The sequence below is a fragment of the Sorex fumeus genome, unplaced genomic scaffold (genome assembly GCF_029834395.1).
Source record: "Sorex fumeus unplaced genomic scaffold, SorFum_2.1 ptg000240l, whole genome shotgun sequence".
Lineage (NCBI taxonomy): Eukaryota > Metazoa > Chordata > Mammalia > Eulipotyphla > Soricidae > Sorex > Sorex fumeus.
The window spans coordinates 939,345-966,427 of NW_026606297.1; the positions used below are offsets into that span (position 1 = coordinate 939,345).

The 27,083-nt window shown below is 40.6% G+C and overlaps 1 protein-coding gene across 2 annotated transcripts in view; it reads left to right on the top strand.

Annotated features, from left to right (window-relative positions):
* FBXL7 (F-box and leucine rich repeat protein 7) overlaps positions 1 to 27,083 on the top strand; it is a 454,679-nt gene that overhangs the window by 367,754 nt on the left and 59,842 nt on the right. The gene's annotated exons all lie outside the window — the stretch shown is intronic.

The following is a 27,083-nucleotide window of genomic DNA, read 5'->3' on the forward strand; positions in this document are numbered from 1 at the left end:
TAGCATTTTCCTTGCACATGGCTAACCCCGTCTCTGGCACTATGTATGGTTCCCCGGAACCACTAGGAGCAACCCCTGAGCACAGATTCCATAGTAAACTCTAAGCACCACTTGGTGTGGAAAAAAAAAAAACAAAAAAAACCGAACAACAACAACAACAACAAAATCTATTCTTCCAGAGAGATAGCACAGCGGGTAGGGCGTCTGCCTTGCACGCAGCCAACATGGCCGACCCGAGTTCGATTCCTCCGCCCCTCTCGGAGAGCCCGGCAAGCTACCGAGAGTATTCGATATGCCAGACACAGTAACAACAAAGTCTCCAATGGAGACGTTACTGGGCCCGCTCGAGCAATCGACGATCAACGGGAGGGCCTTTACCTTTACCTTTACCTCTCATGTCTAAGTATTCTTTCCTTGTGTTTCTATAAATTCTTTCCTAAACTGAAATAATTTGAGCTTTTTCAGCCTTTAGCAGCCTTTTAAAGTATTACTCACATTTCTTTTAGCCTAACCTATCCTCAATGAAGAAGCAGTGTCAGAATTTAAAATGTCCCAGAAAACTTGAGACTACAATAGAATGCTGTATAGCTCTGCCCTCTGCCCTGATATCTATTTTTATATGCTTTTTCCCCTCTCCCAGTGACCCATTTTTCATATCTTTCTGTCAAAATCATAGTCTTATTTATTGTAGCAAGCAATAAGATCTATTATGAGAGTCCTTTATCTATTTTTCCTAAATCCACTTTGGCTTTATTCTTTCTTAGAATTTTAGAATCACTTTTTCAAGTTATAGAAATAATAATTTTGGGGTTTTGATTGGCAATGAATGTGGAGAAAAAATTGCCCTTTTTGATATAGAATATTTCCAGGATGAATATAGTAAGTGTTTATGTTTAATATTATGTAATTTTCAAAAAATTGCAATATTTTTATGTGGATATTACGAGACTTTTAATAGCTTTTGTTATTGTGTAAATTCTGTCACGTCTTAAAGTCACTTATAACTAATAGTAATGTTACTAGTTTTTAAATAAGTTTATTCAAGAAAAAACTGCTTTAGAGTTTCTCTTGATTTTTGTAGGACTATGGATTTTTTTTTTCAAATATAACTCTGGACTTTTCCTTTACAAACCTCGTACTATTTATTTCTTTTTTCTCTTTTAATTCATTTCATTAATTTATTGGGGAGTTGGTTGGTTAGATTTGTGGTTAAAATTTGTACATATAATATTAGGCACTGTGAATAATACGGGAAATTTTTTCTTATTCTTTGATATCAGAAATCCTAAAGTTTACAATTAGACTTAACCTTAGCTGTAGATTAGGAATACTTACTTTTTCTGGTTAGACAGTGTTCTTATATTTTAATGTTCTGTGGGTGTCTATTATATTGATTTTTTTAATGTTTCATCATCATCCAAAATAATGTTTTTGCTTTTTCCTCTGTGATCCAGTAACCTGTTAAATCTCAGTGCGGTAGTAAATTTTGAGAGTTTGGACTATCCTTTCCTTTCTAGAATGAATTCTTATGTGGTTGTCACTCGTTCTTCTCTGGAACATCCCATTCAGCCATTAGAAAATGGAGGTTTAGATGGCTTGTGCATGAGAGGTGCTGTGGAATGGCATGGGTTAAAGAGTGTTCAGAAAACCAATGAGAATAGTGTGAGGTGTTGTGACTCTTTTAGATTATGGTACCATTGTCTATTCATGATTAACACCAACAAAATGCATTTTATTAAGTGGTGCGTTCAACAGAAAGTGAGGAAAAACTCTTCAACCATATTATAGTTTATGACTTATGAATAAACACTGTTTAAAAACACTGTCCTCCGATTGTTCATTAATTTGCTCGAGCGGGCCCAGTAACGTCTCCATTTTGACACTTGTTGTTACTGTGTTTGGCATACGTCACGGGTAGCTTGCCAGGCTTTGCCGTGGGGGTGAGATACTCTCGGTAGCTTGTCAGGCTCTCTGAGAGGGGCGGAGGAATCGAACCCCACTTGGCCGGGCTGGCTGTGTGCAAGGCAAATGCCCTACCCGCTATGCTATCGCTTCAGCCCATGACTTATGAATAGCAAAGGAAAAATAGACTATGACAGTACCTCTACAAGTAAATGTAATGTTGTGTTTTCAAACATTCTTATGTCAACCTCATTTGTATAGGTGATTCTTTATGTAATTTTCAGAAAAAATAATTGCCTATTTTTTGAAAAATTTTCTTCCTAACTGCAGTACCAAGAATGTTCCATATGCTGATCTGACATGATGAGTCTCTAAGTGTCTTGATTCTATTTATAAAAAATACTCTTTTCTTGGGCTGGAGAGATCATACAATGCGTAGGGTACGTTCCATACAAGGAACTGGCCTGGGTTCCATCTCTGACAACCCATGTGGTTCTCCATGAACAGTCATGTGTAATTTTCAATGCAGAGTCAAAATGATCCCCTGAGCAATGTCAGGTGTGTCCCCAAATGGAAGAAAATATACCCTCCTCTTCTGCTAATATGAAAAATTTAAAACGAAACCCCTCAAAGTTGTTTTACTTTATTATCTTCCTTTACCTTTCACAACACACTTCATTTAAAGAGCCAGATAAAGTTATTTGCTTATTGTTTATTATCTGTTTTTCCTTACTAAGATAGAAATTCTCTAAGGTCAGAGATTTTTCCCTATTTTCCCTTGCCTTATCCCTACCAAATACTAGGAATTCAGCATATATTCATAAAATTAGTCTAGACTACTGCCCCCTTTTCAGAGAAAAACCACCATCACTCCTTGAAATTTACTTTTTTAAGAGAGTAGCAGAAAGTGTTCCCCTTATTGTACCCAAGACTGCTCCCCTTCAGTCATTCTGACAGCACCCAGGAAGTCACACTGCCCACTTCTGGACACTGGTCTAAGTAGTTGATTTTAGAGTTAAAAACAGAAATAAAACCCCATAACCTAAGAATGGCAAAGACAAGTAGTTAGATGGCAAATGTGTATCCAGAATTGTTCTTCTTAAGTATCAACATCTGAAGAATGAAAGTTTAAAAGAGGATCATAAAACTTCTAAATATCTATATGAACTTTAAGAGATTACAAATTATCAAATAAATGATATCCTCTTGGTGTCATTTTATGTTTATGTTTTATATTCTTTTCCTTTTCTTGACTTTTTGGGTTACATCCGACGATGCTCAGGGATTACTCCTGGTTCTGCGTTCTGTAATACTCCTGGTGGTGCTCTGGGGACCCTATGGGATACTGGGATCGAATTCGGGTCAGCTGCATGCAAGGCAGACGCCCTCCGTACTGTATTATCGCCCCAACCCTATGTTTTAGATTCTTAAAGTTAATTTGCATCCCGAGAAGATGTCAGATAAATAATCTTGAAATACAGATGGATTGGAGCATTGGGAAACAAAACTCTACAAGCTTTGAAAAACTAGGCTCAAGCATTCAGGAACTACTGCTGTGGAGAAATGCCCCATACTCCAAAAACGTTTAATTAAAAAAATCCTTTCTGCCTTTGATAGGTCCCTCTGGCCAGCACAACCTCAAGGCACCACTCCCAGTGGGGGCGATTTAATACAGGAAAAGACTGAGAGGATGGAAAAATGTGGATTCCTACTATTTTACCAGGGGTGGGGGAGAACCAGTTGCCAGTGGCCGATTTTATTGCCTGCCTCTGGCCTTTATGTTGCTTCAGCCCTAGCTCTTTCCATCCTAATGCCAGCAGAGGGGAGGGAAAAACCTCCAGTGCCACGCCAAAGTAGTTGGCTTCTGTCTGCTTCCACTTGGCTGTGGAGGCACCTCCTGCTTTTCAGGGGACACCGACATCCTGAGATGAACCAGGGCTTCCACAATTCGCAGTGACCGCTGTGATGTCAGCCCTCCACCAGACCTGCAGCAGTAGCTCCTGACACTGTCTGGGACACATCCCAGAGCCTTACCAGGCTCCTCCCCCACTTCCTTGGACTGGCAACAGGAAACTCTCGGGGGGCACCCAGCCATAGCCCAGGAGTGCCAGAGGAGAGCGGGCAGCAGAGTTCCCTGGAACTGAGCTCACTGGGGAGCTGCAGCCAGGAAGGAGAGCTGTTTCTCTGTATCCTGCAGTCTCTCTCCCTTAGGGTCTGGGGCAGGACACAGTTGCTGTGAGAGCAAACCCAACACTTCCAGGTATTTCAGTGCTGCCATATTGCTCAGAGCAATATTTTTTTTTTTTACTGAATCTCCTTCCTCTTTAAAAATATACTACACAAAAATACCAAGAGTCTTGACTATAAGACAATGCAAATGGTTAGGAACCCTGTGGAGGAGAAGAATGTCTTTTTCCTTAAGATATCTGAGCCATAGAGGTCACCCTTGACCTTGATTGTAGTCAGCTACTTCCTGGGGGGGGAGGGGGGGACTCTGAGATGCCACTAGGCTGGATCTTGGGGGCAGAGAGATAGTACAGGCTTAAGGCTCTGACCTTGAGTGCAACCATCTCCAGTTTGATCCCCAACACCACATATGGTCCTCCGAGCTTGACCAGAAGTGAGGTCTGTGCACAGAGCCAGGAGTAAGCCCTGAGCTGACACTACCAGGTGTGGCCCCAAAACCACTGTCACTGTCACTGTCCTCCCGTTGTTCATCGATTTGCTCGATTTGGCCCAGTAACATTGTGAAACTTATTACTGTGTTTGACATATCGAGTACGTCACAGGTAACTTGTCAGGTTTTTCTGTGCGGGCGAGATACTCTTGGTAACTTGCCGGGCTCTCTGAGAGGGGCGGAAGAATCAAATTCGGTGGGGCATGTCGATTGTGTGCAAGGCAAATGCCCTACCTGCTGTGCTATCGCTCCAGCCACAAGAGAGGAAAAAGAGTTATCCACCTCCTACTTTCTCTCTGCTCTAAAATTTCGCTCTTACCTATGCCGGTCCCTCTTTATAAACAACTTGACAAACATTTTTTTTTCTGAAAAATGGATTCTTAGAACTTGAGGGGGCAAATGTCTGGATGGGTTTTCTCTTTGCTCTTAGCAGATGCTTCTGTGAGTTCTCCTGAAGCAGCATCTGGCCACAGAGTCAGGTCATGTTTCTGGGTGAACTGGACATCTACTCTGACGTGGGCTCAGTAAGCTCCCATTTGTGGTTGGCAGCGTTGAGCATCTAATTGGATTTTCATCCCATAAATTACACATCTACTTCCCTATTCATCCAGCCCTCTGGCCAGTGACAAGAGATCATTTTTCTGTGTGCCAACTAACCCACAAAGTAGGAAAAACTTACAATGCTAAATGAGTATCTCTCAAAGATGAACTACAACAATATTCAAATGACTAAGAAACAATTAAAAAGCCACATTTCGTTTTGAAAGTAGATTAAATATTACAGGAATTACGTATCTTTTCAATTATACAATCAGTGATTACTGATTCAAAATTCAATGAAAGGATACAGCTGTGAATATAAAGAAATATGGCACGGGACACTGCCTAATCCATTTCTCTAGCTTTATGTACTTGAATACTTGAATGTATTGAACCTTTCTTGGTGTGGCATCCCAGATGCTTTCCTATGAATGTATAATTATTGCTCTAGGAATATCACAAACTTTATCAAGAATGACGGGCTCATAATTTTTGGTTTGTTTGTTTTGGTGCCACACCTGGCTGGATCCAGGGCTTACTCCAGGAAATGTTCAGGGATCACTTCTAGTAATGTTCAGGGGACCATATGTGATGCCAGGGATCAAGCCCAGGTCAGATGCATGAAAGACAATGACTTAGCACTCTACTATCTATCCAACCTTCACAATTATTGGCTTTATTTTATAACTCGCTTTTCTACTAACTAAAATTTGGAGCGTTCAGTCTATGTCCACATTGTTTAAAACCAGCTCAATTTTCATAATGTCCTCAGAGTACTCAGTTGTGAATGTTTAGTAGGTTGGCGGATGCTTAAATTGCTCTTGGTTTTCCACTACTATGCATAAAAATATCTCCAGCAAAAAAAAGAGAAATACTCCAAAATATAAGCTCTGAGGCAAAAAAAATGAGAAAACAGTTGCAGTACATAAAATAAAGAACCGTTCTTCCATAATATAGAAACTGCTTGTATAATTCAATGCAAAAGATTTAAAATTTAAATACGAATTAAAAGCAAAGCAACTTACATCAAAAAGTAACTCACAGATGTGTGAACATATGAGATTATGCTCAGTATCCTCTTCAAAGAAATACAACATAAAACTACAACAAAATGCTTTCCTTCTACCAATTCGGAAAAATTAAATAACGAAATTTCTTGAGTATTGACTAGAATGTGAGCAAAGTATTTGTTCATACACAGGTGGGCGATTCAGTGACTTAAATTCACAGTGTTGGGGCTGGAGCAATAGCACAGTGGGTAGGACATTTGCCTTGCACGCGGCCGACCCAGGTTCGATTCCCAGCATCCCATATGGTCCCCTGAGCACCACCAGGAGTAATTCCTGAGTGCAGAGCCAGGAGTAACCCCTGTGCATCCTCAGGTGTGACCCAAAAAGGAAAAAAAAGAATCACTGTCTCTTTGAGGGCTGAAGCGATAGCACAGCTGGTAGGGTGTTTGCCTTGCACACTGCCAACATGGCCGAACCGAGTTCGATTCCTCCGCCCCTCTCAGAGAGCCCGGCAAGCTACCGAGAGTATCTCGCCCCCATGGCAAAGCCTGTCAAGCTCCCCGTGATGTATTTGATATGCTAAACACAGTAACAATTGCCACAACGGAGATGTTACTGGGCCCGCTCAAGCAAATCGATGAACAATGGGAGGACAGTGACAGTGACAGCAACAGTCTCTTTGAAGAACAGTTTGGTTGTATGAATTCAAATCTTTTAAAGTACACTCTCTCTAGCACACAGTACTAGGCAAAGTTCTGTCATGGTTTGCAGGTCACTGCCTCTCAGAGTACAAATACGGCATGATCTCCTTTATTGACTTAACAGAACATAAAAGTGTGACAGACTTTCCCTGTCTAGATTCCGTTGTGTTTCAAAGCAAAGGTGAGGAATATTGCCAGTGTAATTAAGCTCTCTAATTATTCCATTTGAGATCAAAAAGGAGTTGATTCACTTTGCTTTCATCAAAGAGAAGATTCAAGTCACTCTAACCTGACAAATTAAATGTTAGTAAATGAGAGGACTGGGACACACACAGACACACAGAGACACACAGACACACACACACACACACCACAAATGAGAGAGATTCTCTGATTGCTATTGATGAATTAAATCTAAATTGTGAGAGGAGACCACAGGATTAGAAATCCCAAGAGTCCTCAAGGTATTCCTCTTGTGACGAGCCAGCCACAGACCAGTTCTCTGACACAGGAAACTGGATTCTTCTAATGACTTTTAAACTTTGGAAGGGAGAGAATCCTGAACTCCGGAAACCCTGATTTTAGCCTTGGTAGACCATAGGGAGAAAACACGGTCATGACAAACCTGTACAGTCATGAAGGTATTGTTGAAGGCCATCAAGTCAGTGATAATGACACAGCAGCAGGTAACTAATATCACCTTCTGGGTGCTTCGAGAAGTCATCAACAGAAGAAAGTATTGAATGGGTTATGATGTCCACATGCTGTTATGTTCCTTGAAGAAGTCCTTAGAGTGATCTGATCTTTCAGTGATAATTGACAAGACCTGTCTAGCTCTTTATGCCACCAGCATCAATGAATTTTTCCCATCTTAATGGAAACTCATAAGCATAGCGTTCTTCATCACATGAGTTCATGTGTGTATGTGCACATTTGCATGTGTGAGAGCAGTTGATTAAGTTGTCTAAATAGAAAGCAAAGCCTTTTGATGCAATTAAAGTTGCTATAGGACTTTACAATGGCTGAGAGCCCAAAATTTGTTTCATGATAAAGCAGGAACCCCTGTCTTTTCTCCAGAAACTTTCATTGTTCATTGTTATTTCACAGTATTTTTTGGGAGCACTAAATCCTTAATTGTTTAAAAGGAAACAAAGTCAGAGGTTAATGTTTTCGAATGCTGTTGCCTGGAATTATTCTTTTTTTCAGGACAAGTAAATCCAAGATGGCAGCTGCCAAGATTCAATGTTTTCTGTATCTTCTTAAACCTATAGTTGTAAATTATTGCTCTAATAATGTGCAGCTTAGTTAATTCCATTGATGTATGTTCAGGCAAGTGTTTCTTCCTTGCATTAAAAACTTTTCTAGCTTCAACTTGCTTCTAAATTTTATTTTTTGCTTTGTGATTTCAGTATTGGCAAATCCAAAACCATCTAATTGTGTAATGAATGCTATGTGAGAATCTTCCCTTGATCTATCAGAATTTAGTATTGATTTTTCGTCTTTGCATTCTAAAATACACTTTATACTGAAAGGTTAGTAAATGCTTGGCAAATTAATGAATCAAATCATAAATGATTTTATAGGAAAAAATTAACTTCTAATTTAAAAAATGTTGACTTTTATATCTTCATTTTGTTTTTAAAATCTTGAAATAAATGCATCGATGCTACTCTGCATTCAATTTAGCTGTAAAAACTTAAAGTTTATTTAAAATCTTTCTGATACTGCCTCCAATTCTCATAAGAACTGCATAGGACTCAACATATTTACTTCTCTATGAGTGAAGGACTCATATTACTCCATTATACAGATGAGAAAACTGAAGCATGAACCAGTTTGACCAATATACTAGAGTGACAGAGTTAAAGAGAGGAGCCAACTGTCTGATTGTAAAAACTTCTTAACACAGGCAGTTCTTCCCATAGACAGTAGGGCTTAGCTATCTGAGTATCACATACCATAATAAACATAACTCAATTAAATGAGTCAATGGAAATGAGTTATCTTCAATTAAAACTGGTTTATAATTTTAAACTAAATTGGAATGATTACTATGAAGTATAGATCTGTGGAAGTGTTTGCTATGTGTTGCAAGGTGGTGAGAAAGATTATGGCAAGAAGTTTGGTAACATTAACAGCTCTTAGGAAGGCATTTGAATCCTTGTATGTGATTGATTAAGGGGAAAGTCACAAATGTGATCCCAGGAGCTGGAGCGATAGCACAGAGGGTAGGGCACTTGCCTTGCACGCGGCTGATCCAGGTTCAATTCTCAGCATCCCATATGGTCCCCCAAGCACTGCCAAGCGTAATTCCTGAGAGTGTGAGTCAGGAGTAACCCCTGTGCAACGCCAGGTGTGACCCGAAATGCAAAAAAAAATATGTGATCCCAGGTTGGACATCCAATTATGCAATAAGCTGAACATGACTCCAAGAGCTATGCTTGTATCCTCCCTCCTAGAGTTGCTTCTCTCTTAGGAGGAAAATTCATCCCATCAAGCTTCTGTAGAAAAGGGATTTCCTCTCAGGAGGGCCCAAGTCAGGCTGGTCTGCCCAGGATTTTAGTCAGGGGATAGGAAACACACCTTCCAGACCGTATAAAAGCTGCTTACCACAAATTATTTCTAGATTGATGAACATAGAAGGGCCTCTCCAAATTTAGATGTTTTATATGATTTTTAATATTATCCTTAGGAATGATTATACTTTGTGAGTTCAGGGATGTGTGCACAACACATTTGATGTCCAAGAGCCACCTCCTGGCCTCTCCAGCAAAGGAACAAAGAGATGAAGGACCACACACTGATGGTAAATGACATTTAATGCAGAGCTGTTAGCTTATTTATAGGACATCTGAGTGGGTTTCAGGAACAGGATTGCACATAGATGTGATTGATCATTTACAGAGGTAAAGGATTTTGATGGAGACAATTCCCTTAATGGAATTAACTCAAGGAGACACTGTCTCCAGGGTCATATATATTGCTTTTCTCTTGCCCTTTAACTGTCCATATTAAACAACTAAGTTTACTTATTATTCATACTTGCAGTTATTTGGATAAATACAATAAGAGATAAAGATTCCAAAACTTAGTTCTCTGGGCTCTGAGGGTTAGCAAGGCTTTTACTTTAAATCCCAGACTAGGTTCTCAGGCCAATTCAGCCTTTCTCCCCCCACGGGGGTCCTGTCCCTTAAGTCATAATGGCTTGCATCAAAACCCTGCTTTTATGCTTTCCAAACTGTCCTATTTCAATGCTGGGGCAGCTTTGCTTCTCCATGTCCATCTAGGTCCCACTGTGGGATGCCCCTTTGGGGGTGTTAGAATCTACAGCAACCAGGGCTGAATCAAGTCATTATGATGGATGCCCAGGAATAGATACATTTTAGTGTCAATCAACTCCCAAATATTAGGAGCATAGTGTCAACAGCCTTTCTGTATTTAAGCAAAAATGCTCTATAGTGAATATGAAAAGCCTATACGGGAAATAGAAAAAAAGTAATTCACTACGAATACAAAGTCCAGAATCACTAGAAGTTTTGACTTATAAGTAACCAAGACTGAGTTGGGGAATGTAGTAATGAGAGAGGTAAAGCACCAAGATAAGATTAAAGATAAACTCAGGGGATTAAGAGTACTTGTGAGGCTGAAGCGATAGCACAGTGAATAGGGCATTTGCCTTGCATGAGGCCAACCCGGGTTTGATTCTCAGCATCCCATATGGTACCCCAAGCACCGCCAGGAGTACTTCCTGAGAGCAGAGCCAGAAGTAACTCCTGAGTATTGCCAGGTGTGACCCCAAAAGCAAAAGAAGTAAATAAGAGAGTACTTGTAAGAGCACTGTAAGCTTCTCTTGGGGGGGGGGGGGGCGGCAGAAAAGAAGAAATTCACTGATGAAGCCTAAAACACTTAAGATTAGCATCCAACAATATTTCATAGAGCTTATACGATAGGCGGCTGAGCAAGCCATTGAAAGATCAAGAGACATGGCTCAGGAGTTATCTAAGTTCCACCCTTTCCTGCCAGTGCACTAGCGACAGCTGTCTCTTCATTTCCAAGTGCTATCAGACGTTCCTCTGAGAGCTCAGAAACTCCTCACTGAGAGCTTCTAGCTGTGACTTCAAACCTAAGTAGCACTCTTGTTCTCTTTCCGTGCTTACCATTTCCCTTCCAATAATCTCATCGACAAAATGGAAAAATGAACACTTCCTCATGGCCTCAGAGTGGCCCATGCTTTTGATTTTGCAGTTTCCATAAGCTTTTTAAGTTTCTCTCTCTCTCTCTCTCTCTCTCTCTCTCTCTCTCTCTCTCTCTGTGTGTGTGTATGTGTGTGTTTTTATTAAGATCCTGGGGCTGGGAGACAATTCAGTTCAGGAATTAAGGTACTTGGCTCACGTGTTTGATCTCAGATACCACATGTGGTCTCCCAAGTCACACTTGGCTGGGGAGATACCTGAACTCAGATCCAGTAATACCCTTAGTATAGTGGACTGTGGCCCAAAAATTCAGACCCAATACAAAAAAATCCCATAGCAGTAAGTCAGCACTATTTCCTTTTAAGTAGGTGCTGGCTGGAGCAATAGCACAGTAGGTAGGGCGTTTGCCTTGCACACGGCTGACCTGGGTTGGATTCCTCTGTCCCTCTCGAAGAGCCCAGCAAGCTACTGAGAGTATCCCACCTGTACGGCAGAGCCTGGCAAGTCCCCCATGGTGTATTCAATATGCCAAAAACAGTAGCAACAAGTCTCACAGTGGAGACGTTACTGGTGCCCGCTTGAGTAAATCAATAACGGGAGGACAGTGCTACAGTCTCTACAGAGTAGGTGCCGATGCACTTCTCTCCTCATGAGCAGTTTGACTCCATGCCAACACACAAAAACCAAACTCTGGTTCCGTCTCTGCTCTGCCCCTCTCCAGCCTGGCTCCCTGAGGGTGCGATTTCTTTTTCCTTTGGAAAATACAGCTCTGAAGAGCAGCTCTTCTTGATAGAGAATATGGCTTGGGAGCTTTTCTCTGTGTAATCAGAGACGAGACACACACCCGGCCGTTTCCTGCTCTATCCACAGGCAATCCTTTTTTGCTGGCATTCCCTTGTCTGTTTGGAGAGCCTTGCTGCTTATTTCGAATCATTTTCAGCCATCAAGTACTTTCCGCTTGAGAATCCTGCGTAAACGGCCCCTTTTCCTGTCTCGGTATTTGTGCAAAATGGGGTACAAGTCAAAAGCTGGCTGGCTCTCTCCTCAGAGTCTCCCCCGCAGGACTGCTCTGGCCTGCCCCTTTGAAGCTTTTCCTTCTTTCCCTGTCCCCTAGAAGTTGAAAACTCGTTTATCAATAAGAGAAACCTATATGAATTCATGGACCAGGGCCAGATGACATGTTCTTCTCATAGACCTGAAAGTCAGAATTTGGGGCATTCTCAGAGACAGTGTGTTTTGCAGGAGCTAAGAAGATGGAAGGAAAATGTGAGCTTGCATACTGTTGGATGGAAATAAATAGCGAAGTGGGCGGAAATGAGTCTACCACTTCTTCATTTATAATCATCTGAGTAATCTAAGAAATGAGCATTTTTTCTCTGAAGCACCGTGAGATACACAAAGTTGTTCACGATTTGGTTTCAGTCTTACAATGCTCCAACACCTGTCCCTTAACCAGTATACATGTCCCACCACCAATGTCCCCAGTTTCCCTCCACCTCCCCACCACCATGCCCCCCACACAGCCTGCTTCTATGAAAAATAAGTCATTTTTGAATGTGCAGTAACCCAATGACTTCCCTCTGAGACATGTCCTTTTTTTGACTCAGATATAATAATTTAATATTATTACTATTTTATGCTTACAGTAATATTTAATAATATACTACACTCCCATCACTAAATTGCCCATATCCTTATACCACTATCCCTATGAGGAAGGTTGTTGACTCAGAAAAGACATGTTGACTATGCTTTTTTCTAGTGAAGAATCTGCATAAAATATAATAAAGAGACATCTAGAATGCAGACCACGAGGTGTGACTAAGTCATCATTTCTCCTCTGTAGGTCCCGTTAGCTCCACCACCATCACAGCTGTCTTTGTTTGTACAGAGACATGGCTTCACAGTGAAAAGTTATCAGTTCATGCCAGGTTCTAGCTCCCTTGCTCTGGAATATCTCTGATACTGGATTGAGTACAGTGGAAATAGAGAAAAAGATTTAATCATACAAAATAAAGATTTCCATTTATGAGCTCAGCTATTGGATTTGTCCTCTTTCATCAGTAAAGAAAGGAAGAAAGAAAGAAAATGGAGGAAATCAAATACTTTGTTTTGTTTTAACCACCCAGAGAAAGCAGAGAGTAGAGTGTGGGAAACCAATATATCTTACTAACTCCGACAACCCCTCCCTCTGGAGTGTGTAAGTGATTGGAAGCCAGCAAATTACTTTTCCATCATTTTTGGCTCAAAACTACCCCGGTGAGTGAGAGGAAAGGGAATCGTTTGATAAGATTTGGAAAATACCATCTGTTTTTCCTCATGTTTCTGGATGAATTTATCAGCCATCCTGTAATTTACACTTCGTTGAAAACTATAATTGAATACCTTGCATAGACATGAAACTTTTGGCTATTGGTCAGGAGATCTCAAAGGTCTGTGCCTTTGAAGGAGACTGTTTACAGTCAAAAGAAGAATCATCTGAAATGTTTAATTGCTTCCTCCCTGGAAAAAATAATGGCTGTTGGTGCCTACCTAGACCATTTTCTGTGCTCCATGAACTTGGAGCTAAACACTGATATTAGACAGTTTCAGTTCTAAGATACTATGACTCAAAACTTACTTCTTATTTTATGATTTTAATCTGGCTACTATGTCTATGGTGCCATGGCGTTTACCAACCACTGCCCTAGAAGCAAGGAATACACAAATAACTGTGGTACATTTTCCTGAAAAAACTAAGCACACACACACACACACGCATGCGTGTGCAATGAAATATTATACAATCATAGGGAGAGATTAACTTATACAATTCACTACAACTTGTGCAGAAATGGAGGGTATTATGTTCAGTGATGTAAGACAGAGGGATGAAGATAACGTAGCTTAAGAAGGGACAGAAAGATAGCAAATAATTGTAGTTATAATGCAAGGAAGAAGAATGGATAGTGAGAGGGATGGGGGAGATGAGGCAGTGGACTGGCAGTAATATGTGGGTATTGCTCAAGGTTCTTGAACATTTCAGTGATGGTTTATAGGTTGGGTAACTATCTATCAAAACCATAATAGTAAACATGATGTATGCAGGTGGTCCAAACTTTAATAAATAAACTGTTAAAAATTATTTTGGTATGGAAGCAGGATGCTGGAGCGATAGCACAGCAGTAGGGCATTTGCCTTGTGGGCAGCCGGCCCAGCTGAGCTGGGTTTCTATTCCTCAGCCCCTCTAGGAGAGCCCAGCAAGCTACCGAGAGTATCTTGCCCACAGGGCAAAGCCTGGCAAGCTACCCGTGATGTATTCAATATGCAAAACACAGTAACAACAAGTCTCAAGATGGAGACGTTACTGGGCCCCCTCGAGCAAATTGATGAATAACGGGAGGACCGTGATCCGTGACCGTGATGGAAGCAGGATGGGGAAAGGGAGGGACCCTTGGGTCATTGGTAACGGGATGCTAATACTGGTGGAGAGAGAACAGTAAGTGCCTGAAACTGTTATTCAAAGTTTTGTGAATTGTGGCACCTATATTTGAGAAAGAAAGAAGAAATTAAAGATATCTAAGGTGAAAAGGAAATGTGAATAAAATTATTAATAGACCGATCTGTGGAGGGCTTACTGTTCTAAGCTTTATATATTTTATTGGTTTCAGTACTCTTTTCTAGATATATCTATTTTACAGATAAGGAAATAGATGCTGTTGGCAAAAAAAAAAATCAGGACGGGAGCCCTGCTGACTTGACTCTGAATCTATGCTCCAGAAGTGCTGGGTCTGAGTGCACAGTGAACTAACAAACCAGTTAAACACAGAGCCCATGAAGTGAGTGAGAAAAGGTGTCTGTTCATGCCCGTTCATGCCCATGGCATATTTGGAGAGTGAGACTCTAGGGCAGGAAGGACAGGGCATAAAGGATATGGGGAGAATGGGATCACAGGGAATTTGAATTTTCAATTAGAAAGTTGAAATTACCCTATACTGATGGTTTTAGAAATGTTGAGAACCACAAGGTATGGCCCAAAAATTTATTTAGAGAAATAGTAATGTGGCAGCTGTTGTACTTTGAATTTGCTAGGGATGAAATTCTAAATTTCACTTAAAATTTTTTTATTGTGGTGTAGATAATAGTATTTTAGTTTATGGATTGATGCACAAAAGCTTCTTCACCCCACAAGCACCATGACCCTCCCTCACATCTGACCTGATCATACTTTTGGTATGATCTTCACCACCCCCCCCAATCCCTCCCCCACCGTATGTTAAGTTTTATAATCCAAGGTCAAGTGTATATCTGTCATTATTCAACATCATTATTTAATATCCTCTTAAGTGACATACAGATATTTGATTCTTTCAGATCTTTTGGTAGGGGGTTACTAGACAGTGCTAAGAGTTCTAAGAGGTTCTGGGGATCATTCCAGAAATACTTGGCCAGTCAGGTTGGTGGTTCAAATGCCAAATCCTGAGGATGTTGTCTTGCTTGAACCTGAGGTACCGGGTACCAACTGGATCACCTCAGAAATGCTAGCCAGTCTCCATGTCTATACTCAGCAAATGCTCAGGGGACCATGCAGTGCTGCGTATTAAACTAGGGTTGGGTGGCACCTATAAGACATGCACCCCTAACCCTGGTGCTATCTCTTCCCAGTTCCCATTCAGCTTTCGTAATGAACAGTGACAGAGATGGAACAGATTGTTTTCATGAGCATTTACAGTTTCTCTCTGCCAAGCCTTTGTACTCAAACTATTCCATAGAATCAAGTCAACCCCTTGGGAGTTTTCTTTCTCTGATTTCATCTTTCTGTCTTCACAGAGAAACTCTGGCACCAGAATATGGAGCAGACATGAGAGGGAAGGGCAGGGCAAAGGAGCTGTGAAATTCATATAGTAAATAACCATCTGTTAGCAATTCCTCCGACAAATATTTGTAGAGTCTCGGCATGCAGGGTGCCTGTGGAAATCTAGAACTAACAAGTGTTTGTCCTCTACGTTTATAGGCTTAATAGTTGCCTTTAATTAATAAATCCACCTAAATAAGAGAATATCAAATTACAGAGACATTTTTAAATGAATACTCTCTTGCCTGTCCCATAATTCTCCAGTCTCTTGGTAGGATCTGAGATTTGTCTGCTTTATTTAAGGTCCATTTGCTTGGGACCTTACCCGAATGTTAATTCCATTAATAGCTATAATGAAAGACAGTGAAGTTTGAGAAATCTGGTTTGAGTTCAGGTTTGTCAGGTTCCAATTAGGTGTTTTTCTACAAAAAATCACAACAATCTGGACCATCTTTTAAATGCTTTTTTGAAAATGAGCTTGCTTAAAGTACAGTGCCTCCTTCTTGGCCATGTGTCTCCCACCTGCTGGGCATGCGGGCTTTTGTTGCTATAATCAGCTGTCCACTCCTACCACTTAGAGTGACCTCTTGTTACGCTGACTTTCCTGAAATTCAGAGTGGAGTTCTGTTTGAGATAGGCAGCTTTGTTATTCTTCATGAAAGACTCAACAAGCCTCAAAAGGAAGATTCTGGTCCCTGTAAAGTACCCATCAGCTTCTCGACTAACATTTTGTTTAATTGTTTACAGTGAAACTAGTGTAGTAGTCCAATGTTGTGATAAGACCCAGGTATTTTCCTAATGTTAGAAACAAGCTGGAATGCATTGTTCCCACTTCCTGTGCAGAGTTTATTTGACCTCGTCCAAATTAGAAAAACACCTAACTTGAAGGTTTGTCCTGATAATTTTGATAAAAATAGAAACAAAATATTATCCTTTGAAATTGATATCATTAAAAATAGGTAAAACTGATATATTTAAGATTAAAATTGTAACAAATTCACATATTAAGTCTAGAACTAATTAAAAATCATTGCTAAGAAGTAATACTAATTCTCAAAATAAAATACTTAGTATAGATATTTTTATAATTAGCATGGAGTGGTTTGTGAAGATCTAACATTTTTGGAGCATTTACAGTTTGCCAGACTTGTGACAAGAAATTTTAATTATCTATTTTACTTAATCTTTGCAGTAATGAGAATTTTGTAGCGTCTATTTTCCAGCTAAGGGAATCACACTAGGTGATTTTGACTTATTTGCCCATATTCACACTGCTAATGTTGTAAACTTACCATTTAAACCAAACTTATCTGATTCCAAAGTCTATGACCTTTAAAAAATTGCGTGGGGCTGGAGTGATATCACAGGAGTTAAAGTGTTTGTCTTGTGAACAGCAAATCCTAGTTCAGCTCCTGGTACTGTGTATAGTCCCTGAGCACTGGTAGGAGTGATCCCTGAGCAAAGAGACACGAGTGACCCAGGGCATCACCAGGCGTGGTTCCAAAACTGTCTCTCCAAAATATTCTTCCAAAATAATCATTTCTTCAAATTAGTAGGTTTTTTTAACTACTGAATTTTCACTAGTAGCTAAAAATATTTAGAGAACAACCAAATAATATAAAAGTAAATATATCAGTAATCCCATCCCTAAAATAATTACAAGTAATTGGCATATGATTTTTTTTATTTTTTATTTTTTGTAATGGATCTCTGTGTGCTGGAGCAATAGCACAGCAGTAGGGCGTTTGCCTTGTGCGCAGCCAGCCTGGCCAAGCCGGGTTCGATTTCTCCGTCCCTCTCAGAGAACCCGGCAAACTATGGAGAGTATCTTGCCCACACGGCAAAGCCTGGCAAGCTACCCTTGATGTATTCAATATGCCAAACACAGTAACAACAAAGTCTCACAATGGAGACATTACTGGGCCCGCTAGAGCAAATCGATGAACAACGGGAGGACAATGGATCTCTGTGAGGTGCAGTTACTGACTTAGAAAGTTTTGTGGTTACATTTCAGTCATACAATGCTCAGTATCCATCATGCTCCACCAGTGCCCATTCTCCACCACCAATGATCCCAGCCCATCCCCACCTCGTCCCCCCCACCCCTCCCCACCTCTGTGGCAGGGCATTCCCTTTTACTCTCTCTCTCTCTCTCTCTCTCTCTCTCTCTCTCTCTCTCTCTCTCTCTCTCTCTCTCTCTCTCCTTTTGGGTTCTGTGGTTTGCAATAGAGGTATTGAGTGGCCATCATGTTTGGTCTATAGTCTATTTTCAGAACACATCTCCTATCCTGAGCAGGCCCTCCAAGCACCCTTTACTTGGTGGGTCCCTTATCTATCTGAACTGGTATATAATTTTTTAATTTATGTCCCATACATAGGAGAAGATGTGTGTATATTTTTTAATTTTTATTGCCTTCATTCATTTTCTTTTCCTTCTTTTTCTTTGACTTTTTTTGTTGGGATCCAGCTGTACAGCATTAAAATCTCTGCTTTTTTTTTAAATTGCTTAGTTTTAAGACTATCAAATGTTTTTATTTTTAATTTTTATTTATTTAAAGAACAATGATTTACAAAGCTATTGATCATTGAGTTTTAGGCATATTCTAGCACTAATGCTGCTGTCAATGTCATTGCCCTCTATACCTGTGTTTCCATGCTCCCTAACCCCCACTCCTGCAACTTTGTCGGTGATGTGGGAGGTATAGTTCGGTGACTGTAGTTTAGATCTCATGTTTTCAGTGCTGATGACTCCGTGCTTTGGATATATAACTATACCACTCGCACATCACCAGTATACCAAGGCCCATGGGCACTTTGCCCCGTTACTTCTCTTTCTAATCGATTTTCTTACAACCCCCCTGGATTTTTTTCCTGTCTCTCTCCTTTTTCTCCTAAACTCTTTGGTCAACAGCCATCTAGGTAGCCCCTCTTTACTACATTACATTTCTTATCCAGTTATTCATACACCACAGATAAGTGAAATTATCCTCTGTTTGTCCTTCTTCTGGCTTACTTCACTCATCGTGATATCTTCCAGTTTCAACCTGGTTGCAGAAAATTGAATGATTTCATAGTTCCTTGCAGCTGTATGGTATTTCGTGACGTATATATATCACGTCTTCATAACCCATTTATCTATTGTTGGACCACTTAGGTTGATTCAGTATCTTAGCTTACTAAGTACAGCAATGAATAATGGTGCAGCTATATCATTTTGTGGGCTTATTGGTGTGTGATTTTGCCTGAAAATAGTTGCCCCAAATTGGAATTCCTAGGTCATATAGCAGTGCAAGCCTAAATTTACTGATAACTCTCCAAACTGTTTTCCACAAGGGTTGAACCAGACAACATTAAAGAATAGCAACCATTTAATGGTTTTAAATTAAGATGAATAATGTACCTTATTTAACAAGTTCCTAATAAATGTATATTCTGGGTCATTATAAAATATTTCTATATACATGCCTGTATAATTTTTGCATTTAGGCAAATATTTTTGTAAGGTAAATCATGAAACTGAAAATGCCTAAAACTAAAGGTTAAGTTGTAAACAATACTACAGCACTTCCTTCCAAAAATATTTTAACAATTTTTATTGAAAATAGAGTGCCTCCATTCTCTAGCCAACATCATCTATAAACCCTAAACCAAAAAGGAAGAGAAATTATTCAGTCCTCTCATTTTACTAATCAAAACTCAGAGCCAGAGCACAAAGACAAGAAAGGTTTTCCCATGTCTCTAAGAACTAGAACCAAGCCCAGCTGTCTGTTCAACTGAATAGAATATATTATCAAACACATGCAACGCAGTAATCATACAAGACACACTTGAGCACTAGCCAGTTCTCAACTCTTTTAAGATCACTTACTCCTAACAGCAATACTGTGAATTGGGTAGGATCGCTATCCCAGAATTGGAGATAAGGAAGCTGAGCCGCCGAAAGATTAACTTAGTTTGCCCCCCAAATTTAAACTTATGTGGTTAGAACTGGACATCATGTCCTAAGGTAGCATGCCGTTAAGAAATAGAGAGTGCTCTTAAACTGCACGCTATACTTGGTATAGTACTATTAGGAAATAAATATCAAACAGATGTTTTAGTTGTTTGGAAGAGTTATTCGAACTGAGTTGCCTCAAGGTCAGCTCAAAAGTCAGAAATATAAGAAAGTCATGTGACTCGAGATGCTGACTTACCTTGCATGTGCCGGGCTAAGGGTTTAATCACAGGCAGAAGGAAGGAAGGAAAGAAATCTGATTGATCACCATACATAAAGTCATGGATTTTGAATTAAGAAGAGCAAGACAAGAACAAGTGTGTGTGTGTGAGAGAGAGAGAGAGAAAGAGAGTGTGTGTTTGTATGTGTGTAAGAGAGAGAGAGAGCGAGAGAGAGAGAGACTTTAGAGCACTCAACAGGGAAAGCCAATGCACCATCAGTACCCCCAATGAGCTGTAGCTATAGTTTCCGGGGAATGTAAGCAGAGACCAGGACCCCTAAAGTCTACAAATAACTTGGACCCTCGACCTAGCAGATAGGGAAGACTGTTGATGGAATGTGAAACTGGGATAAAAACTCAGCTGGACTAATCTTCACAGCTGGGAGAATGAGGTATCAACAAGAGTGCGCCTTTTGATTCAGTAAAAGCCACATTGGAACATTAGAGGGAAGACTATTTCAAATTATTATCTCAGAGTTGAGAGGCTCCACTCAGAGTGGGTTGCACAGCTCAATGTTTGTTTTTTAAATATGGCAACCTACAGGTCAACAGGGAGCAGCTCCCTGCAGAGCCACTGGCCTGTCCTCTGTGGGGATACCACACTGCTGACTCTTTATATCCTGCAAAATATCATCTTTATATCCTTGCTAATAAATAATAAACACCCTCCTGAACCCCAGTTCCACCTACCTTCCTCAGCTCCACAGCCAAGCCCACCACATTTATGGGATTCTTCGCATCTCTAGGAAACTCAGTGCACTGCTCTGGCACTTCATGGACTTTGCCCCCTGTCGTTCATCATGCCCTGGTATCGCTACCGGTCCTGAATCTTTGCCAACTTTGGCCCCAGAATAAGTCAAGTTTTGCTTGCCACTTACCACAGAGGAAGCAAGCCCCCTGTTCTGTTCTCTCCATGAAATCTGGGTTCTTTAATGCTCTCCCTTCTCTTCCTCTTTTCTCTATCCCTTTCTTTCTGTAAAAGCAAACTAATTATTTGGGGAAAAGGAGTATTTTATGGAATGAATATGAAATGAGCTCATATTCTTTTTTCCAGGTTGTCATTCCACCGACTTTGGAAACATACTGGATTCTAGTGGTGGGTCTTTCTTTGCAGTGAAATTTTATAGAATAGCCCGGCAAGCTACCGAGAGTATCTCGCCCGCATGGCAGAGCCTGGCAAGCTCCCCGTGATGTATTCGATATGCCAAACACAGTAACAACAAAGTCTCCAATGGAGACGTTACTGGGCCCGCTTGAGCAAATCGATAATCAACGGGAGGGCCTTTACTTTACTTACTTATACTCTGTGTGTGTGTGTGTGTGTGTGTGTGTGTGTGTGTGTGTGTGTGTTTGAATTAGTTCAAAGTTGCACTAGTTCTGGGCTGGAGAAATAGTATAGGGTAAAGGAACCTATCCTGCTTGCACTGGAACTTGATTAAATCCCTGGCAGCAGATATGGACCCCTGAGCACCAAGCCTGCAGTAAGACCTGTGTGTGACCCCCAAACAAAATGAAGTAAAATTTAAAAAACTAATTCTGAGTGAAGAAAGATAAACCCCTCTAAACCCAGCTCTCTCTTATTCCTCTAAGAGCCCCTGGTATAGGTCTTAATCACCCTAAAAGTTCATAGGAACACTGTTGGAAAACCACTCTTATGGAAAAAGGAACTATTTCAAGTTTATTATTTTATTAGCAAGGAAGTAAGTAGGTAATGAATATTTTATGTAGTCCTAGGCAAAATGATAAAGCCATGCAATTGGATAGAGATTATAAAAATATAATTTGATCTTAGTTTAAGTATACAGAAACAGTTGATTTTCTTTCTCCTTCAATTAAGTGTTGCATCTTCTTAACAACTAACATATATCTATATATGGACATGTGCAAAGATGCCATGCAAAGATTGATTTTTAGTATGTAACATAGTTTCTGATATATGTATTTGTGTATAATGATTTGATGCATATGTTTGAAGTGTTTCTTTTGCAAGGACCAAGGGCTATAATTTGAGGAAATAGAAACAGACAAGTTAAGCAATTGTTTTGAGCTGGTATACTGTCTCAGGAAAATGTAGTATTCATCAATATGGCAGTTTGGATTTCTTTCCAAGTTCATGGCTTTGTATTTCAGTCTTCTTTCATTTATTTTTTTCACATTAAAATTTTACAACATTCCCAGAGAAACAGCAAATTTCGGCCTCACAGCTGTTATAGAATGGGGGATGGGAGGAAATATATTTTTGATTTAACATGTGTCAAACACTCAAACAATGATCATCTCAGAAATGATCATAAATAACACATCATCGTTGGGAGACAATGCCACACAAAGCTATACAATTTTGGCCAAAAAAGGGTTACCTTTTTGGTATTAATGGGATGAAAACAGGGCTTTTCAGAAGAGAGCCAGTGGTTTTGCAGCTTAAGCCCTTCTGGTGGTTAGCTTCAAGGGATCTGAGGATGTCGGGTTTGGGAGGCATTTCTTGTTAAGTCCCGTGTTCAGACAGCATAGACAGTGCTCTGATTTGTGTGTGGACTTGCAGTGAAGGACTCTTGGGATTTATCTAACATACACAGTGCTGTGACTCTTTCATAACTTCAAACCTTGAGTCCCTGAGTGAGGAAGCTACCTTGGCCTCACTAGCTTCGTGCCTGTCCGTCCTTTTCTTTCTTTTAACAGAGTCAGATTATTTTGATTCTTTGGACTGATCTATGTTGTTTTCCTCTCTCTCTCAGTGGTCATAACCAATATAGAAAATTTTTTTAGATTTTATCCATGTTTTAAACTACTAAAGTAGTTTAAAATAGAAATAGTTGTTTGGGATTGTTTGTTTGTTTGTTTGTTTTGAAGGAGAGGGCTTCCCAAGTGGCACTCAGGCGGCCTCGTGCCTTCACCAGTAATTCTTTTTTTTTTTATAATTTATTTATTTATTGAATCACTGGGGAAAAAGTTACAGAGCTTTCAGGTTTAGGTCTCAGTCATGCAAATATCAAACACATTTCCCTTTACCAATACTTATTTTTTACCATGAACCCCAATAAAAGCCCACCTCCCACCCCTCCCAATGCCTGTGAGGCAGATGAGTTCTAGTTAACACTCTATCTATTTTGACTAGATTCATTGTTTCGATAAAAGATGCACCATTATTATTAGTTTACCCCCCCCCCCCCAAATCAGACATGCTGAAAAAGCGTTGTGAAATGGTTTGCTTTCTACAGCTGGGTTCAAGAATTAAATGTTGTTGCGCGGCCGTGATAGCGGACGCATGGTTTTGGATTTCTGCTATTTTACTTATTAACCCTGGAAGTATTTCTACTAAAAGTCAGATAATTAAGAGATTGGTTTCTGTGCTCTGGAGTCATGGCTGTGCCGAAGAGCCGCTTGTGGGGGGGCAACTGGTGACCTCGGTAGGGCGTGAAGGACGGTCCGGAACACCCCCCTTCCCATGAGGTTTTCGTCGCCCCCAGAGCCCCAGCTCATACCTGCTGTCCACAAGGCTCCCATGCGGCCGCCATCTTTCTTTCCAGAGAGGAGAGGGCGAATGGGACAACACCCTTTCCCCTCTGGGCAGGCATGATGGCGTGGATTAACGCTTTTCTGTTCCAAGCTGCAATTAAGTCCTTTTGCTTCTGGGGCCGTGGCCATGCCGGAGAGCCGCTCGTGGGGGGCATCTGGTGACATCAGTAGGGCGTGAAGGATGTCACCAGTAATTCTTAACCAACAGGTTCAGCAATTCAGTGGGAGGACATGAACAGATGGTGCTGCTCAGCCTGGCGGTGCTGGGGGGATTTACCGGACCACCCCAGCCATGCTTGGGGGCCCATGTGGGGACAGGGATCAAACTAGTACCAGTCACCTGCAGTACATGTGCTATGACCCCTGTATTATCTCTTCGGCCTCCAGGGAACTTTTTCATAGAAGCTTATATCCCTTAGGGGTGGACACTAAGTCCTCAGCAATTTCATAAAATATTATTGAGAGCAGAAAGATAGCACAGCAGTCAGGATGCATACATCTGTATTGGGTTCAATCCTGGTATCAGGCACCTCTGAGCATTACCAAGTGTAGCCCATTACCCTCCAACAATGTCCGCAGTATATCTCTGACCTCCCTGCCTGCTTTCTGTGGCTGGCACTTACCCCTCCCCCATTGTCCTTGTGGTCCCTTCCATGAGTCACCCCCTAATTCCTGCCCCAGTGCAAAGCTTCCTGTTGAAGACCGGTTCTCCTGCTTTTCATTCCTATTGCCATTGGACGTTTGATAGACCCTTATGAGGTTTCTTTGTATCCCACATATGAGAGAAATCATTCTGAGACTGTTCCTCTCCCTCTGACTGATTTCACTCAACATGATACACTCCAGATCCACCCAGGTGCAGCAAATTGCATGAATCTCTCTGATTCCCAGTACTGCAAGACTAGATTGAGAGAGGGTGGTAAATATGAAGAGTAATTGAGAATGGAGAGATACACAGTCTGAACCCTTGGGTCTTTCAGAGGGAAGAAAAATATCTTGGCAAAAGTCTAGCCCCAAGTGACACTGAGCAAGTGGTGAAGCTACAATGGGCGGGAAAACTAGGCAGATTTCTGTTCACATTGGAGTCCACACAGGCACATGTAGTTGCCATAGAACCCAGCCAGATTCAGTAGAATTAGTCGGATTTTTATTCCTGATACAGTGCCTCTTTTTAAAAGTAGATGTATTTTTTTGCAGCACTGTTCACAATAACCAGAATCTGGAAATAACCCAAGTGCCAGATAACAGATAGAGAAACTGTGGTATATCTACACAATGGGACACTACACAGCAGTTAGGAAAAATGAAGTCAGGAAATTTGCTTATATGTGAATGAACATGAAGAGTTTTATGCTGAGTGAAATCAGTTAGAAGGATAGGAACAGACAGAATGATTGCATTAGTTTGTGAGATATAAAATAGTATGTAAATAATACCCAACGGCAGTGGAAACAAGGGCCAGGAGGACTGGCCCATGGTAGGAAGCTGGCCACCAAGATGAGGGGGAGTAAGGGAAGACAAAGAAGGGGCCACCATGCCAATAAAAGTTGGAAATGATAGCTCTGGACACAAACCAAGAGCTGGAAAGAGGTAAAGTGATATGCATGATACCCTTTCAAAAATAGCATTGCAAACCACAGTGCCTAAAAGGAAAATGAAAGAAAGAAAGAGGGAGAGACATAGAGACAGAGAGAGGGGAGGGGAAGTGTCAGTCATCGAGAAAGGCTGTGGGGGTCAGGTAGGGGGAAACTAGAGACATTAGTGATGGGGAATGTGCACTGGTGAAGGAACAGTGTTGGAATATTGCATGACAGAGACTCGATCATGAACAGCTTTGTATATATCACAATGATTCAATAAAGAAATAAATGAATAAAATAGGCATATTGGGCTAGAGAGGTAATACAGATGATAAGGCCTTGTACAAAGTCAACCCTTGTACTATCCCCAACACCACAGATAGTCCTTTGAGAACCTCAGGAAGAGATCCCTGAGCACAGAGCTTGGGTGTTACCCAAGAACAACAATAAGAGCGACAAAAAAGGGTATGTTGTTGGAATCTTATATACCTAAAAATGTCATTAACAGCGTAATAAATTACTATGCCTAAAATGAGATAAAAAGTAGTTCAGAAAATATCTAATATCTTGAGACTTTTTTCCACTGCAAAAAAATAAATAAATAACTTCATCTTAAATTGACCTCCCTCCCTCTCCCTCTCTCTCTCTCTCTCTCTCTCACTCTCGCTCTCGCTCTTGCTCTTTCTCCTTCCCCTACTTCCTCTCTTCTCCTCTTAGTCTTTTCTCTCTTTAAAATAGCTTAAAATAAAAAAACAATATACAATGGTCCCATTTGGAGAAGACAATTACTTTCAATCCACTTGTACTTAAAACTCTTTTCACCATAATTGTTGCTAAGATGAAATACTGACCTTTCCATGTAGAGAAAATTAAAAGTGCCTCAAGGGTCAGAGCAAACAATCCCCTAAGTACAAGCTGCAGGGGGAAAATGCCACAATAAGTGACCCTTCCCTTCCTGCCACCACAGCATGTAATTCCCTGGTTTTCCCAAAACAGATCACCTCCAGACTCAGACTTATTATCTTCAAAGACCCCAACAATGGGGTCCCTCAACTCAGAAGGCCCACAGTGGCCAAGCAATTCTCATAAACAAACAGTTGGGAGGATTTTTTTTTCCCTACAACAAAATATGCAAGACCAAATCTGTTATGGGAGAAAAGGGCAACATTGGTCCATAAAGGATTTGCAAAATGGGGCAAAGGCAGCTCTTGGATTTGGTAACTTAGAGAATTACAGTTGTGCTCTCTGGCCACGAACTTGAGTAATTTTCAGGTGAGGAAACTTTATAAGTGGTTCTGAAACATATTCCTAAAATCGTATCTAGAACTGAGAAAACTGAACTTCAGTGTCTAATGCAACTCTCAAGGCACCAATAACACATTTATAGGCTGTAAGTACTTGTTTGTACTTAGACTGGCTTATGTATAGGGGTACATGCCCATGAATGTAGCAACGCCACAGGTGACCAGACATTCCAAATGTCATGTCAATGAGAAATTGTTCCTATGTATGTATAGAACTTGAATTGTGTTTTTGATCAATGCTCATTACTTACAGGAAAGGAAGTAGACTGGGTCAGTGTTTGCACTTAGCTAGTCTAAGAGTTTAGTTGCAAACATCAGTAAGATGCCTCATGGTAGAAAAATTAACTTGGTTGGGACCAGAGTCATAGTACAGCAGGGAAAGTGCTTGCAGCAGACCTGGGTTTGATTCCTGGCATACCATATAGTTCCCCAGCCTCACCAGGAGGCTCTATCCTTGAGCATAGAGCCAGGAGTAAAGCCTGAGCACAACCAGGTATGTCCCTGATCCAAAAAAAAAAAAAAAGTAAGAAAAATCAGAGTGAGTTTAGGCATAGAGAAGCAAGTATTTTCTATTTCAAATTGAAATATTAATAATTAAATCTTCTTTAATTT